Consider the following 14568-nt stretch of genomic DNA (forward strand, 5'->3'; position numbering starts at 1 on the left):
ACCACTGGGAGTTACAAAGAAAGCGTCTTCAAGGAATCACCGCGCATTAAAACACGCGATTTAGCCTGGGATTTTAAGCGGTTTCTCAGTTAATATTTTAAAAGGCCCGAACAGTGTCCTCGGCACGTTCAGTTCCGGCCCGAATGCGGCTGAGCGTTCACAAGGCCTGGCAGAGCCGGGTGCCCGCTCGGAGCCCCGCTCTGAGGGGAGAGCCGCTCCCGCCCGCGGCGGCCCCAGCCCGGGAGAGCCGCGCGGGCCGCGCTGCCCGGGGCTCCCCACGGCTCCTCCGACCTCCTCGGGCGCTGCCTGCGCGGCTCTCCGTGCTCGGGCTCCGATGGAGGCCGGCCGGGGGCTCGGGGGCCGCCTGCCCGGCGCTCAGCGCGGCCCGTGCCCTGCCCGTGCGGCGGGACCCGCCGGGGCAGCGCCGCTTCGGGCCCTCGCCATCCCGGGACCGGGCCCGGCGGGGACCCGGCAGGGACTCGGGAGAGACCCCGGCGAAGGACCCCGTCCCCTGGGTGCCTCAAAGGGACTCCAGCCCCACTGCGTGCAGCAGGAGGGAGCAAAGCAGCGGCACGCTTATGGGAGTCCACAGCGCGATAAGCCCTGCTTATGAGACCCCGAAAGCCCCTCACGTGCCTCAGGACAGACCCTAGCACCCTGCACAGCTTGGGAGAGATCCCAAACCGCCTGCATGCCTCACACAGGATTCCAAATCCCTTGCACGACTTACAGGGGACCTCAGTGCCCTCCATACCTCAGAGGGAACCTAAAATAGTGTGTATCTCACAAGGGACCCCAGCCCCTGTGCACCTTAGGGGGACTCCAAAGCGGCAGGTGCCTTACGGGGGAACCCAGCCCATGTAGGCTGAGTGTTTTGACCGGGAAATCAAGCGTAGTTACAGCAGGGCTGTTGTGCCCTCCGGTGCTGTTTGTCCGCCCCATTGGGGCGAGTGGCCCTTTCCTTTCCTCCTGGCCCTTGCCCAGAGGAGCAGACCCTGTGCAGCACCCTGGGTTGGTGATAGCCCATCAGTTAGGTCCTGTCAAGTGTGTGTTAATTAGGAAGGAGCTTTGTTTTGCCTGCTGACATCGCTGCTCAGGCTGTGCCCCTGGAGATGCTCTTGATGGCTTGCTCTTTTTGGGGCGCTGCCACTGGAGGAGGTGCAGGCCCAGGTGATCCCACTGAAGGAAATGTGCCCTCAGCCCAGGGACGCTCAGCATGGGCTCCCCCAGCCCCTCGGGGCCCCGCCGCTGGTCACAGCAGCCCCTGCCTGGCTCCTGCCTGCCCACACCATGGGCATCCACGGCTGTGCCCGGACATGGGGCTCAGCCAGGGCTGGTGCCCTGTGGGCTTTGCTGGGGGTAGCACACGATTATTGGGGTGACAACTCCAGCTCTTTATTGGAACAGAAGAAGGGGCCATTTCATACCATGAGGGGGGAGGGTCACTATTAGTCTTATTTAGAGGGCAGGGCCACAGGGATCAGGGGCAGAGGAAGGGCCATGTTGGTCTCAACTGGGGTTGGAAGATGCTGGGCTGGTCCTGGGGTCTCCAGAAGAACTTGGGAATGGGCTAGGATGGGACAGAAGGAGATGAAAAAAAGGAGTGAAGGCAACTTGGGAATAGCCATGGGGAGAAGAGCTGGCAGTGGGATCTACAGGACTAGAGAAATTTCCTTGTAGATGAGCGTTCTGGGATCTTCCTCTCAGAGGTCGTGAAAAAGTTGCTCAGGCCCCTATTATTGCTGCTCAACTTGTCTGGGTATAAGAGGAGGCCAGTGTCATTCAACTGCTGTCCAGATGCGCTCCTGTGGAGAGAGGAGTGTCTGAGGCCCCAGCTGCGGTGGCACACAGGGTCCCTCCTGCACAGCAGGGCACAGAGCTGGCACGGCTCCCCAGCACGGCCGGAGCTGCTGGCACACCTTGGCCCCGCTGCACAGCTGCCCCTCGAGGCCCCGGCGAGCAGGGGATGGCTCTGGGCAGGGTCCCTGGCCAGGAGCGGGCCCCAGAGCGCCTCTGCCTTGCCAGGCCAAGCTGGTGCCCGCTCTTTCTCCTCCCCACCTTGCTTTGCCTCTGCCCGCTGCTGCTGGGGCTGCTCTTGGCCAGGCAGCCTCCGTGGGAGCCAGCACTGGCTGCAGCCCCAGCGGGCTCCCCAGGACGAGGCGCAGTAATTAAGAGCCCAATTAAAGCACTGGGCAGGAGCAGAACCCTCAGCAGAGTTATTTGGACAGCCACTGACTGTCCACAACTCCACAGCAGCCTCACTGGGAATGTTCCCTGCCTACAGTAGACTTTCAAAAGAAGCTGCTTGAGGGAAAGATGAACAAAACACTCACTGTTTTCTCTTCCAGCAATACCACATTGCAACGCAGCACAAAATGATGATAAGCACCAAAGAAAGCAGGTCTACTGTTAACTCTATCCAGCAGCGTGTTCCCTGACAGAGACCATTTACAGTGCTCCTCTGGGAATTGGAAACACACGCTCTGGTGCCGGCTGCATCTGTGGGAGCAATGGGGAGCGTGAGCCCAGGCTGTGCCCCACTGCTGAGCTGGCAGCACGGTGGACACAGCCAGGACGTTCTCTGTTTCCCCCAGAGCTGGGCCCTGCAGGCACCTTGCCGCCCCTGGGCACAGGCTGTGCCCCCCAACAAAGCCCAGAGGGCTGTGAGGAGAGCCCGGGGGCAGCGCAGCTCTTTGGGCAGTGGCTCCTTCGAGGGACAGGGGCCAAGGCCATCCCTGAGCAGCCACTGCCACCCCCGACCCTCCCTGCCCTGGGACAGCTCTGCCAGCCCGAGGGGACGGAGTCAGGCCCTGTCAGGACCCAGCGCAGCCCCTGCCCAGCCGGGAGCCAGGGCTGCCTCTGGCCCTGGGCTTGCGGCAGGGCTCCTGCTCGGGGCTGCTCCTGTGCCTTGGGCCTCTGGGCGCTCAGGGCCAGCTCCAGGAGCAGCTGCAGCGGGAGGCACCTCGGGCCACCAGTCCCGTTTCCCAGGGGCCGTCAGCGAGCTCCGCAGGCCTCGAAGCCGAGGTGCCTCCAGCTTTGGCTGCTGCCGGGCCCTGCCAGGCTGGGAGCTGGGGGAAGAGCTGCTGCCACACAGCCCCAGCGAGGGCTGAGCCTGGCACAGCAATTACCTGCTCTGGCGGTGTTGCTGACTGCATCTGTGTCTGCGTCTGGATCTGCATCTGCATCTATGTCTGCAACAGTGTCTGCATCTGCATCTCTGTCTGCATCTGCGTCTGCATTGGTGTCCACACTGGTGTCTGCATCTGCATCTGTATCAGTGTCTGCATCTGTGTCTGTGTCTGGATCAGTGTCTGCATCTGCATCTCTATCTGCATCTGCGTCTGCATTGGTGTCCACATTGGTGTCTGCATCTGCATCTGCATCTGCATCTCTGTCTTCATCTGCGTTTGTGTCCATGTCTGTGTATGTGTCTGGCATCTCCTTCCTTTCTTCAGCAGAGGCTGCCACCGAGCCGCTGCTTCTTCCGGTAAGTTCCTCCTTCCGCACAGACTTTTGGTCCAACACTTGAGAAAGTAAGAGGCACAGCTGGATTAGATGGAAACATTTGCCATGGGGGAGTGGGCATCCACAGGAGGCAATGCTTGTCAGAGATATAGAGCAAGAAAATGCCCAGGTATTGGGGCTAGGCCAGGACACTCCCTCTTCCAAACAGGTGCCCTTTCTGATCTGTCTGGAGACAGAGAAACTGCTGCGGCTCTGAGGGTGTGCATGGCCCCTGGGGCAGTTTGGGCTCCCTGTCAGCTGATGCCAAATGCCTTCCTGCAGAGCCTGGGGAGAAGCTGCAGCCAGGCCAGGCTGGGAAACAGCCCTGCAGGGTGGGAAAGCAGCAGCGGGGCAGCCAGGCTGCCATGGATCCCTTCCTGCTGTGCCGGGCCCGGCGTGTCCAAATGTGCAGAGAGAGGCCCCAGCTGCTGAGCCTCAGGAGAAGGCTCAGGGACATGCACACACCTTGTTCTTCCTGCACTTCCTTCTGTGTTTGTCTCAGGAATTCGTTTGACTCAAGAGACTTTTTGGCTCCAGTATCTTCGATCTTTCCTTTTGGAGGACCTTAAGAGAAAGAATTTTCATTTCCCAGGAATGGATCCCACAAAGCCAGTGCTCAGCCTGTGGGGTCAGCAGGGACACACTACTCACCACTGTGATGTGAGATGGGCTTACATGCAGTATCCAGCCCACGAGCTGGAGAATTCCTCCCTGCAGCCACATCTGTAACTCAACAGGCACAGAAGCTTCTGTCACCTCTGCTGATGTGCACGGGCAGCACTGAGGCGCAGGAGTGGTGAGGGGATCGTGCAGGGCGAGGGCACACACGGGCACGGCTCTGTCCTGGCACTGCAGCGATGGCCCCTGGCCGAGCTGTGGGCTCTGAGCTGGCAGCTCTCCTGGGGAAAAGGCCTTGACCTACCTTCAGCACCTTCCAGAGGTTCTGTCTTGGACGTGGGCTGGGAATCCAGATCACCTTCACGCACAGGCTTGGCTGCAAAGAAAGGCAGGACAGAAGAGATCCCATGGAGCTCCTGTAGGAGATCCTCAGGCTCCCTGGGGCTGGCAAAGGAGCAGCACAAGGCACAGCCCCGGGGCACAGCCCTGGGCCAGGCCCCTTCCCTCTCTGCTCTTCTCCGTGGCTGCACAGAGCACATGGAAGGACACCCTGGCACTGCACACGGAAGAGCAGTGACAGCTAAATGCTCCTTCCTCCCACTGACAGCCATCCTGGGGATCACTCAGGGCTCCAGAAGGGAGCAGGGCAAGGTTTCCAGAACCCTTCAGCCTTGAGATCATGGTAAGGGAAATGGCACATGGGTGAGTTCTTGCCACACTGATAGGGGTTATTGTGACTTGAGGGGTTATTGTGACTGAGAACTTGCCTTCAGCATCCTCCAAGTGTTTCAAGCCGTCTTCCACAAGGGCTTCCAGATAATCCATGTCACTTTCCCAGTCTAGAAGGGAGCACAGATGAGAACCATTTCCATGTGTGCTGGGATCCCCCTCTGCCTTAGGGAACTGGGCACTGCCAGGGGGTCAGGGAAGGCCGTGGGAGGCCAATGTCCATGGACAGGGCCAAAGGTGCCCAGGGGCCTGGGGAGCTCTGGGCTGGCTCTGCTCACTCTCCACACTCTTTGCAGGCCCTGTGCAACATCCCTGCAGGGGTGGCTGGAGCAGCCCAGGGCCCCTGGGGCTCTCTCACTGGTACACAGGGCACCCTCCTTGAAGCCTGGGGGAAAACTGCAGCAGGCAGTGCCACAACCATCCCTCCTTCCCTTCCAACCTCCCTGTCTCTCTGCATCCCCCTTGCCCCTGGGACAGCTTCCCCAGCCCAAGGGGACACAGCCAGGCGCTCTCAGGACACTCTGGAGCCTTGTTCTGCCCCTCTGCCCCTTCCCCACCATGGGCACCCCTTGCAGCCCTCCCAGGTTTCGGGCCGTGTCTCCCACGGAGGGAGCCCAGCAGGACTGCTCAGTACCCGAGTGCCCTGAGCCTGCTGGGGGTAATTCCTCTGGGCTGTGCCACTTTTGTCTGGGCTGTGCCCGCACTGCCAAGCAGCAGAGATGGCAGCTCAAGCCTCACCAGGGCCCAATTCCAGAGGCAAAGCAACTACCTCCAGTGACTGTGCCTGGCATGGCCTCCCTTCCTGCAGCAGAGGCTGCCATTGTGCCACTGCTTCCGCTGGAAAACTCGGTTGTCACCCCAGTTTCTTCTTTCATTTCTGGAGAAAGAGAGACTTGGATCAGAAGGAACCATCAAACACATTTATAAGGACCAAGAAAACACCTAGATTCTTGGCATAGACCAAGCTGATGCCTTGTCAGCTGATGCCAAATGCATGGCCCGTGGGGCAGTTTGGGCTCCCTGTCAGCTGATGCCAAATGCCTTCCTGCAGAGCCTGGGGAGAAGCTGCAGCCAGGCCAGGCTGGGAAACAGCCCTGCAGGGTGGGAAAGCAGCAGTGGGGCAGCCAGGCTGCCATGGATCCCTTCCTGCTGTGCCGGGCCCGGCGTGTCCAGATGTGCAGAGAAAGGCCCCAGCTGCTGAGCCTCAGGAGAAGGCTCAGGGACATGCACACACCTTGTCCTCCTTGAAGCATTTCCTTCAGCATTTTCCGTATGACTTCAAATGGCTCCAGGAATTTCTTGTATGCCATATGTGTGGTCTTTCCTTTTGTAGCATCTTAACAAAAAGTATTTCAGTTTCCCAGGAATGGATCCCACAAAGCCAGTGCTCAGCCTGTGGGTTCAGCAGGGACACACTACTCACCACCACCATGGGAGCTGGGCTTGTGCGTAGTATCCAGTCCTGGAGCTGGAGAAGTCCTCTCTGTAGTCATATCTGTAACTCAAGAGCCAGAGGAGATTCTGTCAGCTGGTTCCTGACAGGCTGTCAATGATTCTTCCTTGGTGGGACAGTGGTAGCATACCTGCAGGAGGTCCAGAGGGCTTCAGAACTTCATTCTGGCAGAGTAAGGGAGAAGTCTTCCCAGCCACCTCCTCTAGACGCAAACCAAGATAAGGACCATTCCCACTGTGTGCCCGGGCTGGCTCTGGCCCTGGGCTCGTGGCAGGGCTCCTGCTTGGGGCTGCTCCTGTGCCTTGGGCCTCTGGGTGCTCAGGGCCAGCTCTGGGAGCACCTGCAACAGGAGGGATGTTGAGGCACCAGTCCCGTTTCCCAGGGGCCGTCAGCGAGCTCCGCAGGCCTTGAAGCCGAGGTGCCTCCAGCTTTGGCTGCTGCCGGGCCCTGCCAGGCTGGGAGCTGGGGGAAGAGCTGCTGCCACACAGCCCCAGCGAGGGCTGAGCCTGGCACAGCAATTACCTCCTGTAACTGTGTCTGTGTCCATGTCTGATATCGCCTTCCTTCCTGCAGCAGAGGCTGTCTGTGATTGACTGTGTCCTGTGGAAAATGCCGCCTTCCACAGAGCCTCTCTGTTCATCTCTTGAGAAAGGAAGAGAGAAGAGAGACAGCTAGATCAGATGGAATGGTCATTCCCCATTTGCATGCTGGCATCTTCAGGAGGCCATACTTGGAAAAGACATCGACCAGGAAAGTGCCCAGGTATTGGAGCCAGACCAGGATACTCCCTCGTCCAAAGAGCTGCCCTTTCTGATAGACTAAGAGACTGGAAATTTGCAGGGGCTCTCAGGGTGTGCATGGCCCCTGGGACAGTTTGGGCTCCCTGTCAGCTGATGCCAAATGCCTTCCTGCAGAGCCTGGGGAGAAGCTGCAGCCAGGCCAGGCTGGGAAACAGCCCTGCAGGGTGGGAAAGCAGCAGTGGGGCAGCCAGGCTGCCATGGATCCCTTCCTGCTGTGCCGGGCCTGGCGTGTCCAGATGTGCAGAGAGAGGCCCCAGCTGCTGAGCCTCAGGAGAAGGCTCAGGGACATGCACTCACCATGCCCTTTGTGCAGTTCCTCCACGATTTGTTTCAAGAGGTCATTTGAGTCAAGCGATTCCTTCTCTCCTCTACGTTTGTTCTGCCCTCTTGGAGGACCTTAGAGGAAAACAGTTCCATTTGCCAGGAATGGATCCCACAAAGCCAGTGCTCAGCCTGTGGGGTCAGCAGGGACACACTACTCACCCCTGCGATGGGAGCTGGGCTTGTGTGCAGCAACCAGCAAAGGAGCTGGAAAAGTCCTCCCTGCAGCCATATCTGTAACTCAACAGGCACAGAAGCTTCTGTCACCTCTGCTGATGTGCACGGGCAGCACTGAGGCGCAGGAGCGGTGAGGGGATCGTGCAGGGCGAGGGCACACACGGGCACGGCTCTGTCCTGGCACCTGCAGCGATGGCCTCTGGCCGAGCTGTGGGCTCTGAGCTGGCAGCTCTCCTGGGGAAAAAGCCTTGACCTACCTTCAGAATCTTCCAGAGGTTCAGTAATGGATATGGGCTGGGAAGCCAGATCACCTTCATGCACAGGCTTGGCTGCAAAGAAAGGCAGGACAGAAGAGATCCCATGGAGCTCCTGTAGGAGATCCTCAGGCTCCCTGGGGCTGGCAAAGGAGCAGCACAAGGCACAGCCCCGGGGCACAGCCCTGGGCCAGGCCCCTTCCCTCTCTGCTCTTCTCCATGGCTGCACAGAGCACATGGAAGGACACCCTGGCACTGCACATGGGAAGAGCAGTGACAGCTAAATGCTCCTTCCTCCCACTGACAGCCATCCTGGGGATCACTCAGGGCTCCAGAAGGGAGCAGGGCAAGGTTTCCAGAACCCTTCAGCCTTGAGATCATGGTAAGGGAAATGGCACATGGGTGAGCTCTTGCCACACTGATAGGGGTTATTGTGACAGGAAAGGCACACTGAGAACTTGCCTCCAGCATCCTCCAACGATTTAAAGTGGTTATGAGCCAGGGCTTCCAGAGCATCCATGTCACGTTCCCAATCTAGAAGTGAGCACAGATGAGAACCATTTCCATGTGTACTGGGATCCCCCTCTGCCTTAGGGAACTGGGCACTGCCAGGGGGTCAGGGAAGGCCGTGGGAGGCCGATGTCCATGGACAGGGCCAAAGCTGCCCAGGGGCCTGGGGAGCTCTGGGCTGGCTCTGCTCACTCTCCTCACTCTCTTTCTTTGCCCTGTGCAACATCCCTGCAGGGCAAGCACTGCCAAGCAGCAGAGATGGCAGCTCAAGCCTCAGCAGAGCCCAGGCCCAGAGGCACAGCAATTACCTCCAGTGACTGTGCCTGGCATGGCCTCCTTTCCTGCAGCAGAGGCTGCCATTGAGCCACTGCTTCCTCCAGGAATTGCTGCTTTCAGCACAGGCTCTCCGTCCACTTCTGCAGGAAGGAAAAGCACAGCTGGATCAGATGGAGCTGTTCCTCATTGTGTAGGTGGCTTCTTCAAGAGTCAATGCTTGCTGAAGACATTGAGCAGGATCCGGAGTATGCCCAGGCTCTTCAGGTAGGGCCAGGAATCTTGCTCATCGAAACACTCGACCATCCTCATCTAGATAGTGACAGGAAACTTCAGGGGCTCTCAGGGTGTGCATGTCCCCTGGGGCAGTTTGGGCTCCCTGTCAGCTGATGCCAAATGCCTTCCTGCAGAGCCTGGGGAGAAGCTGCAGCCAGGCCAGGCTGGGAAACAGCCCTGCAGGGTGGGAAAGCAGCAGTGGGGCAGCCAGGCTGCCATGGATCCCTTCCTGCTGTGCCGGGCCAGGCGTGTCCAGATGTGCAGAGAGAGGCCCCAGCTGCTGAGCCTCAGGAGAAGGCTCAGGGACATGCACACACCTTGTTGTCTCTGAAGTATTTCCTTCAATGTTTGCTGCAAGGGTTCAGATGACTCCTGGGGTTTCTTCACACCTGTAGTTCTGTATTTCCCTGTTGGAGGACCTTAGAGGAAAACAGTTCCATTTGCCAGGAATGGATCCCACAGAGCCAGTGCTCAGCCTGTGGGTTCAGCAGGGACACACTACTCACCCCTGCGATGGGAGCTGGGCTTGTGTGCAGCAACCATCAAAGGAGCTGGAAAAGTCCTCCCTGCAGCCACATCTGTAACTGAACAGGCACAGAAGCTTCTGTCACCTCTGCTGATGTGCACGGGCAGCACTGAGGCGCAGGAGCGGTGAGGGGATCGTGCAGGGCAAGGGCACACACGGGCACGGCTCTGTCCTGGCACAGCAGCGATGGCCTCTGGCCGAGCTGTGGGCTCTGAGCTGGCAGCTCTCCTGGGGAAAAAGCCTTGACCCACCTTCAGCATCCTCCCAGAGGCTTCATCCTGAACATGGGCTGGGAAGCCAGATCACCTTCACGCACAGGCTTGGCTGCAAAGAAAGGCAGGACAGAAGAGATCCCATGGAGCTCCTGTAGGAGATCCTCAGGCTCCCTGGGGCTGGCAGAGGAGCAGCACAAGGCACAGCCCCGGGGCACAGCCCTGGGCCAGGCCCCTTCCCTCTCTGCTCTTCTCCGTGGCTGCACAGAGCACAGGGAAGGACACCCTGGCACTGCACATGGGAAGAGCAGGGACAGCTCAATGCTCCTTCCTCCCACTGACAGCAATCCTGGGGATCACTCAGGGCTCCAGAAGGGAGCAGGGCAAGGTTTCCAGAACCCTTCAGCCTTGAGATCATGGTAAGGGAAATGGCACATGGGTGAGCTCTTGCCACACTGACAGGGATTATTTCCTCAGGAGTGGGGTATTGAGAACTTGCCTTCAACATCCTTTAAGAGTTTCAAGCCATCATCCCACAAGGCATCCAGAGAATCCATGCCCTGTTTCCAGTCTAGAAGGGAGCACAGATGAGAACCATTTCCATGTGTGCTGGGATCCCCCTCTGCCTCAGGGAACTGTGCACGGCCAGGGGGTCAGGGAAGGCCATGGGAGGCCGATGTCCATGGACAGGGCCAAAGCTGCCCAGGGGCCTGGGGAGCTCTGGGCTGGCTCTGCTCACTCTCCACACTCTCTTTCTTTGCCCTGTGCAACATGCCTGCAGGGCAAGCACTGCCAAGCAGCAGAGATGGCAGCTCAAGCCTCAGCAGAGTCCAGGCCCAGAGGCACAGCAATTACCTCCAGTGACTGTGCCTGGCATGGCCTCCCTTCCCGCAGCAGAGGCTGGCATTGTGCCACTGTTTCCTCTGGAAAACTCAGTCTTCGGCACAGCCTCTCCTTTCATTTCTGGAGGAAGGAAGTTTTGGATCAGAGGGAACCATTCCATGTTTTTGGAGATGGCCTCTTCAGGAGGCAAAACTTATCAAAGACATTGATAAGGACCAAGAGAACACCTAGATTCTTGGGTAGACCAGAGCCCTCCCTCCTCGAAAGAGGTGCCCCACTTGGGCTGCTGGGACACAGGGAAAGTGCAGGGGCTCTCAGGGTGTGCATGGCCCGTGGGGCAGTTTGGGCTCCCAGGCAGCGGATGCCAAATGCCTTCCTGCAGAGCCTGGGGAGAAGCTGCAGCCAGGCCAGGCTGGGAAACAGCCCTGCAGGGTGGGAAAGCAGCAGTGGGGCAGCCAGGCTGCCATGGATCCCTTCCCTCTGTGCCGGGCCCGGCGTGCCCAGATGTGCAGAGAGAGGCCCCAGCTGCTGAGCCTCAGGAGAAGGCTCAGGGACATGCACACACCTTGTTGTCTCTGAAGTATTTCCTTCAATGTTTGCTGCAAGGGTTCAGATGACTCCTGGGGCTTCTTCAGTCCTGTAGTTCTGTATTTTCCTGTTGGAGGACCTTAGAGGAAAACAGTTCCATTTGCCAGGAATGGATCCCACAGAGCCAGTGCTCAGCCTGTGGGGTCAGCAGGGACACACTACTCACCCCTGCGATGGGAGCTGGGCTTGTGTGCAGTATCCACCAAAGGAGCTGGAAAAGTCCTCCCTGCAGCCACATCTGTAACTCAACAGGCACAGAAGCTTCTGTCACCTCTGCTGATGTGCACGGGGCAGCACTGAGGCGCAGGAGCGGTGAGGGGATCGTGCAGGGTGAGGGCACACACGGGCACGGCTCTGTCCTGGCACAGCAGCGATGGCCCCTGGCCGAGCTGTGGGCTCTGAGCTGGCAGCTCTCCTGGGGAAAAAGCCTTGACCCACCTTCAGCACCTCCCAGAGGCTCCATCCTGAACTTGGGCTGGGAAGCCAGATCACCTTCACGCACAGGCTTGGCTGCAAAGAAAGGCAGGACAGAAGAGATCCCATGGAGCTCCTGTAGGAGATCCTCAGGCTCCCTGGGGCTGGCAAAGGAGCAGCCCAAGGCACAGCACTGGGGCACAGCCCCGGGCCCAGTCCCTTCCCTCTCTGCTCTTCTCCGTGGCTGCACAGAGCACATGGAAGGACACCCTGGCACTGCACATGGGAAGAGCAGTGACAGCTCAATGCTCCTTCCTCCCACTGACAGCCATCCTGGGGATCACTCAGGGCTCCAGAAGGGAGCAGGGCAAGGTTTCCAGAACCCTTCAGCCTTGAGATCATGGTAAGGGAAATGGCACATGGGTGAGCTCTTGCCACACTGATAGGGATCCTTCTGACAGGAAAGGCACACTGAGAACTTGCCTTCAGCATCCTCCAAGGATCTAAAGTGGTTATGAGCCAGGGCTTCCAGAGAATCCATGTCCTGTTTCCAGTCTAGAAGGGAGCACAGATGAGAACCATTTCCATGTGCGCTGGGATCCCCCTCTGCCTCAGGGAACTGGGCACTGCCAGGAGGTCAGGGAAGGCCGTGGGAGGCCGATGTCCATGGACAGGGCCAAAGCTGCCCAGGGGCCTGGGGAGCTCTGGGCTGGCTCTGCTCACTCTCCTCACTCTCTTTCTTTGCCCTGTGCAACATGCCTGCAGGGCAAGCACTGCCAAGCAGCAGAGATGGCAGCTCAAGCCTCAGCAGAGCCCAGGCCCAGAGGCACAGCAATTACCTCCAGTGACTGTGCCTGGCATGGCCTCCTTTCCTGCAGCAGAGGCTGGCATTGTGCCACTGCTTCCTTTGGAAAACTCAGTCTTCGGCACAGCCTCTCCCTTCATTTCTGGAGGAAGGAAGTTTTGGATCAGAGGGAACCATTCCATGTTTTTGAGATGGCCTCTTCAGGAGGCAAAACTTATCAACGACATTGATAAGGACCAAGAAAATGCCTAGGTTCTTGGGTAGACCAGACCCCTTCCTCCTCCAAAGAGGTGCCCCACTTGGGCTGCTGGGACACAGGGAAACTGCAGGGGCTCTCAGGGTGTGCATGGCCCATGGGGCAGTTTGGGTTCCCTGTCAGCTGATGCCAAATGCCTTCCTGCAGAGCCTGGGGAGAAGCTGCAGCCAGGCCAGGCTGGGAAACAGCCCTGCAGGGTGGGAAAGCAGCAGTGGGGCAGCCAGGCTGCCATGGATCCCTTCCCTCTGTGCCGGGCCAGGCGTGTCCAGATGTGCAGAGAAAGGCCCCAGCTGCTGAGCCTCAGGAGAAGGCTCAGGGACATGCACACACCTTGTTGTCTCTGAAGTATTTCCTTCAATGTTTGCTGCAAGGGTTCAGATGACTCTTGGGGTTTCTTCAGTTCTGTAGTTCTGTATTTCGCTGTTGGAGGACCTTAGAGGAAAACAGTTCCATTTGCCAGGAATGGATCCCACAGAGCCAGTGCTCAGCCTGTGGGGTCAGCAGGGACACACTACTCACCCCTGCGATGGGAGCCGGGCTTGTGTGCAGTATCCACCAAAGGAGATGGAGAATTCCTCCCTGCAGCCACATCTATAACTCAACAGGCACAGAAGCTTCAGTCAACTGATTCCTGCCAGGTCGTCAAGGATTATTCTCTGAGGGGAATTTGATTACTTACCTGCAAAATCTCCAAAAGTTTTCAAAACATCATCCATACTACCTTCAGGAGAGGCCAGCCGTGCACCCTGATCTAGAAGAGAGCACAGATGAGAACCATTTCCATGTGTGCTGGGATCCCCCTCTGCCTTAGGGAACTGGGCACTGCCAGGGGGTCAGGGAAGGCCGTGGGAGGCCGATGTCCATGGACAGGGCCAAAGCTGCCCAGGGGCCTGGGGAGCTCTGGGCTGGCTCTGCTCACTCTCCACACTCCCTTTCCTTGCCCTGTGCAACATGCCTGCAGGGCAAGCACTGCCAAGCTGCAGAGGTGGCAGCTCAAGCTTCAGCAGAGCCCAGGCCCAGAGGCACAGCAATTACCTCCAGTGACTGTGCCTGGCATGGCCTCCTTTCCTGCAGCAGAGGCTGCCATTGTGCCTCTGGAAAACTCAGTCTTCGGCACAGCCTCTCCTTTCATTTCTGGAGGAAGGAAGTTTTGGATCAGAGGGAACCATTCCATGTTTTTGGAGATGGCCTCTTCAGGAGGCAAAACTTATCAAAGACATTGATAAGGACCAAGAAAATGCCTAGGTTCTTGGGTAGACCAGAGCCCTCCCTCCTCCAAAGAGGTGCCCCATTTGGGCTGCTGGGACACAGGGAAAGTGCAGGGGCTCTCAGGGTGTGCATGGCCCCTGGGACAGTTTGGGCTCCCTGTCAGCTGATGCCAAATGCCTTCCTGCAGAGCCTGGGGAGAAGCTGCAGCCAGGCCAGGCTGGGAAACAGCCCTGCAGGGTGGGAAAGCAGCAGTGGGGCAGCCAGGCTGCCATGGATCCCTTCCCTCTGTGCCGGGCCCGGCGTGTCCAGATGTGCAGAGAAAGGCCCCGGCTGCTGAGCCTCAGGAGAAGGCTCAGGGACATGCACACACCTTGTTGACTCTGAAGTATTTCCTTCAATGTTTGCTGCAAGGGTTCAGATGACTCCTGGGATTTCTTCACTCCTGTAGTTCTGTATTTCCCTGTTGGAGGACCTTAGAGGAAAACAGTTCCATTTGCCAGGAATGGATCCCACAAAGCCAGTGCTCAGCCTGTGGGGTCAGCAGGGACACACTACTCACCCCTGCGATGGGAGCTGGGCTTGTGTGCAGTATCCACCAAAGGAGCTGGAAAAGTCCTCCCTGCAGCCACATCTGTAACTCAACAGGCACAGAAGCTTCTGTCACCTCTGCTGATGTGCACGGGCAGCACTGAGGCGCAGGAGCGGTGAGGGGATGGTGCAGGGTGAGGGCACACACGGGCACGGCTCTGTCCTGGCACTGCAGCGATGGCCCCTGGCCGAGCTGTGGGCTCTGAGCTGGC

Source organism: Hirundo rustica, chromosome 12 (genome assembly GCF_015227805.2).
Source record: "Hirundo rustica isolate bHirRus1 chromosome 12, bHirRus1.pri.v3, whole genome shotgun sequence".
In the NCBI taxonomy this organism is placed as follows: domain Eukaryota; kingdom Metazoa; phylum Chordata; class Aves; order Passeriformes; family Hirundinidae; genus Hirundo; species Hirundo rustica.